Here is a 5,000-nt window from a genome sequence, read left to right on the forward strand (position 1 = left end):
CGCGCACCACTCGGTCCCTTGCTCTCTCTATCTCTCTCTCTCTCCTTGCCCTGAAAAACACATTTCGCAACGAAAAACGCAGCAGTGTGCAACCACCTTTAGTTCCGTATTGGAGTCATTTTAAATCGGCGGAACTATGCCCCTGCTCAGGGCAGACACTCTACCCACAAGGCCACTGAGCTGCTCACAAGTAGGCTACAGTAATACAAACGTGCGTGTGTGCATGCGTGTGTGTGTGTGTGTGTGTGTGTGTGTGTGTGTGTGTGTGTGTGTGTGTGTGTGTGTGTGTGTGTGTGTGTGTGTGTGTGTGTGTGTGTGTGTGTGTGTGTGTGTGTGTGTGTGTGTGTGTGTGTGTGTGGGTGGGTGGCAGCAGCAGCAGCAGCAGCAGCAGCAGCTCAGGGACACAGTCAGGGAGCAGAGGGTGAGGAGAGAGCTAGCTGGAACACAGGTTGTTGTTCCTCAGCCAAAAACACCCTTTAACAATCCTCACATCAACCACCTCATACAGTACATTCACACATTGTTCACACTCACACCCAACCTGCTCATATACCTCATCATGCTCATCAAGAGCCTCGGGCCTGATATCTCTCTCTCTCTCTCTCTCTCTCTCTCTCTCTCTCTCTCTCTCTCTCTCTCTCTTTCTCTCTCAATATATTAGACTGTTGCTGACTGTTGGGTTTCAGGTGGAAACCTTGTATGTCCAAAACCATTCGTTTTGTTTTTACCATTAACAAAATTATAATTTTAAACTAGTGAAAATAGCCGATCTAAGCACACACCGCCTCGCGGGCATATTGTTATCAGACATTTTCTTGGTTGATGATGCTATGTTCAGGGGGACGAAAATGTACTATTCTGTCCATATCGTGACATAACTCGGACGGCGCTGAGTCGGCTCATGCGACCTTCGCAACGCTCAACACGGCAACTCGCTCGCTAACTCTTGCTTGGCAGTGTCTCACGTGGATCAAGGTCGCCTGAGACGGCGCGCCTCCGTCACCTCCACTGAAAGCAAGAACCTAACAGTACGTCGACAGTATGTATATGGAACAAAGCATCATCAACTGAGAAAATGGCTGATAACAACATACTGAATCGCTCAGTATGTCGAATATGGCCATACTGGCGATTTCATGGTCCTGATTAGGACCATTTAATGGCTATTTCATGGGCTGATAACATTCGAAGCGGGTGCACCTTTGATGCTTTCCAATTTGAGTCCTGAAAAGTAACAGTTCTGGATATGTGAGGTTTACACCGCGACAGAGTCGATTATGCATATTTCCTGGAGCGGAGAGTTATTCATATTTCCAGAACAGAAAACAGCGGTGCCGGTGCCAGCGAGGTGTTATACAACCACAGATGTAGAGTGAAAGCTCTTCACTTTGCTTATCTAATGTTCCCATCGCGGCCCGAAGGCAGGTTTAGGTTAGTTCAGAACCACCACGTTCCATGTGAGCTGTTCAGGTAGCACTGGGTCACAGCAGGTAGCATGACAGATGAATCTGTTCCTCTATCCCTCCCTCCCTCCATCCCTCCCTCCATCCATCCATCCATCCATACTTCCTTTTCTTCATTCGAGTGATTATCTTTCTTTCTTTCCTCCTTTCCCTTCCTCCCTTCCTTAAAGGACAACTTTGTTTTTTTTACAACAAGGGTTCATATTATAGATTGTAATAAGAGAAAAGAAAGTGTTAAAATGTTTTCATTTGCTTCGTTCTATTGTTTTATTGCGTTTACCGTGCTAAAATGTGGGGCATGCGTACGCATGGGGGCATGCGTGCAAGTGACTAAATATGTCTTTTTAGACACAGTAAGCCAGCAGTTTCTTTATTGCTATTTACAGTAACACTTCTAGCCCCCATAAGTCACATCCAACCATGAAAGGTTGCGTTGTATCTTGGGAATGGGCTTATTCTGTGTAAAATGACATATTTAGCCACTTGTACGCATGCCCACAACCACTGAAATAAGAATCTCTAAAACAATAGAAAGAAGTAAATTAAATCATTTTAACACTCATCTTTTATATTCTCTAATTACAATCTAAAATATGAACCCTTGTTGTAAAAAACTAAAGTTGTCCTTTAATTCCTTGCTTCTAGGAGTAGTTATTATGCATTTCATATATAATTCTTTAAGATATTTTTGGGTCTTTTTCTTCCTTTACCTATAGTTGTACAGTAGACTGGCAGGAAATGGGGAGAGAGTTGGGGGGTTGACACGCAGCAAAGGTCATCGGGACTCGAACTTGTGACACTGCAAGGGCTGGATTACCAGCCTAGGTGCCTGGACCACTACCCTGTGGCCCAGGCATACATTTCATTGTTGAATGATAATAAAGCTACCGGTATACTTCTTTCTTTCTTTCTTTCTTTCTTTCTTTCTTTCTTTCTTTCTTTCTTTCTTTCTTTCTTTCTTTCTTTCTTTCTTTCTCCTCTCCCTCCCTGTCAGAGGTATAATCACAGGATGCTCTGCATGGTTCTAATTGATTTCCGTGTTTGGTGAACCATGGACAGTGGCGTGTTTGTTTATAATGATGAGTGTGTTTTCTCTGAATAACATTACCCGTCATTTGCACTTGACCACTGTCGCTGCATGCGTGTGGCATAGCGCCTGCCAGTACAACAGCTGCCACACTAGTGTCACTTGACTGGAGGGTGAAACCTTTGTCATCATGCCACACTGTGAAATAGCCTATTCTCTTTTTTCTTTGTGTGTTTTTATTATTAGAACCTGAAATGGATGTTGGGGTTGAGCTCTGCTATAGTAGAGGAGGCTGAGGTCAAACAGTTTACTCAACTCCATGCTAATGAAACCATTTATTGTACACGCACTGTGATGGCAGAAATTCATAGATGACCAAATATATGTATTATGTACTTGTTTGCTGATGGTCAACTATAGCTTTCACAGACAGTACATGTGCTGATTCTAGTCAGATGACTCCTCCATGCTTAAAGTGTTAGTTCACCTATTTTTGACATAAAGCTGTGTGAAATACTTGCCATTAAAACAGTGGTTAAAAATGTATTAATTGATTACCAGAGTCCCGTGGTCAGAGTTCTGGTCAGTTTCTAATATTAAATAGTTCCAATGGGGTGGGGGCCATTTGGCGTGGCCCAATCATTGAAAATAGATTAATCCACAAAACTAGCGTCATTTGTATTGTTGGCCTATTTCTACCATATAGAGTAGGGATGTCACCGAATAATCGATTTTCGAATATTCGTTAGATTAATCAATATTCGATTTTAATATTTCATAATCGAAAATCGAAAAAATATTAATATATATATATATATATATATATATATATATATATATATATATATATATATATATATTTTTTTTTTAATACTATTTTTTGGCTTAGTTAGTTTCAACCAATATATAGAATATAGGCTAACAATAGTATTAATGATAATAGTAAATGGCCATTGATTTATTATTCACACCAGCACCAACTGTAAACTGTGTAGACAGAGTGAAGGAGCACAGCAGAGTGGCAGCTGCCTGCTACACACTCCCCTCCCCCCCTGTCTCAGACACAGGTGTGATTGATTCAGGCTTGATTGTTTGGTACTTGGTGGCCATCATCAAAGAAAAGGGAAAACAGCGTCCTCTGTATTGTAAAGCATCACAGAATCTGTTCTTATGAGATTAGGTGAACAGTACACTGGCACACTAAAAAGAAAGATGAAGAGTAGTAGTTAGGCTACCAATTACCTGAAGAGCCATGTTGTACATATGTAAATGTGCATTGAAATCCAGTAAAAAAAAAAAGAAAAACAGAAGAAAAAAAAATGATTTTTTTTTTTTTTTTTTATAAAAATAAATAAATAATAATTAATTATCGATTTTCGAATAATATTCGATTATTGCTATAGAATAATCGATTTTGATAAAGGTCCATTTTTGACATCCCTAATATAGAGCGAGGTTTCGTTCTGATCAGCTGACTGAAAGCATCTTGTTTTGGGGAAATACGTTGCAGCGGCGTAGTGATACTGGACACAAAAAATAGTACCATGTGACAGAGGGTCAAAGTTGAACGAAAGTTGGTCTATTTGGTAGAAATAGGTCAACAATACAAATGACGCTAGTTTTGTGGATTCATCTATTTTTAATGATTGGGCCATGAGCCCCTGTCAAATCACCGGAACTACTTTATATTCATCTAAAACTGACCAGAACTCTGACCACGGGACTCTGGTAATGAATTCAATTTCATACAGCTTTATGTCAAAAATAGGTGAACTAACACTTTAAGGGGCATTCCCACCGGATGCGAGAAAGATAACGATAACGATATGTCGGCTTTCACATCAATTATGTCGGCTTCATCGTTGTGGTGTGGACGCAGCCTGTGGGAAAGGGCCTTTACTCTCCCTCTGTCAGCAACTCTGTACATACTGTACACATGGTATAGGTGGGAGACATTGTTTCAGTATGAAATTGATCACTTGTAACAAGTTCTTAATGTTAGCCTCCCAGTCAACCTGTATATGAGCTTGTGATGTCATATCCTGTTTCCTATAAAAGCCATGTTTGTTCAACTGTTTTGCTTAGTCACCCTGAAGAAGGCATTGTGCCGCAACGCGTAGGTGCTTTTTTATATTTCTTGCCATGCATTAGCCCCAAAACAAAGGCTTTTAAACTGTCCCCTCAAGAGTGCCTTGGTCTAACTTTTTTTGAATCAATTTTGTCACCTGACTACCAAAGTCAAAGAGCACCTTGTGTGGGAGATTTTTACTCTACAGCCAAACAGATGCACTCCTTAACCTCTGTTTTCTAAGTTCTTAAAGTGACTGCATTGAGCATATCTTCTATGACAGTGGTTCTCAAAGAGGAGTCGAAAAACGCTTTTGTTGGGGGGCCAATTTGGGGGCCAATTTGGGGGCCAATTTGCGGGCCCTTGATATGAAAACGTTTGAGAACCACAGTTGGTTGGACAGATAATAGACCTCCTTTGTTTGATGAGTCATCTGTAGACA

The 5,000-nt window shown here is 41.0% G+C and overlaps 1 protein-coding gene across 1 annotated transcript in view; it reads left to right on the forward strand.

Annotated features, from left to right (window-relative positions):
- Nucleotides 1-5,000, forward strand: part of ntd5 (ntl-dependent gene 5) — a gene marked incomplete at both ends in the record, with an annotated part of 53,900 nt that overhangs the window by 32,058 nt on the left and 16,842 nt on the right. The gene's annotated exons all lie outside the window — the stretch shown is intronic.

The sequence above is a fragment of the Nannobrachium achirus genome (genome assembly GCF_963921795.1).
Source record: "Nannobrachium achirus genome assembly, chromosome: 2".
Lineage (NCBI taxonomy): Eukaryota > Metazoa > Chordata > Actinopteri > Myctophiformes > Myctophidae > Nannobrachium > Nannobrachium achirus.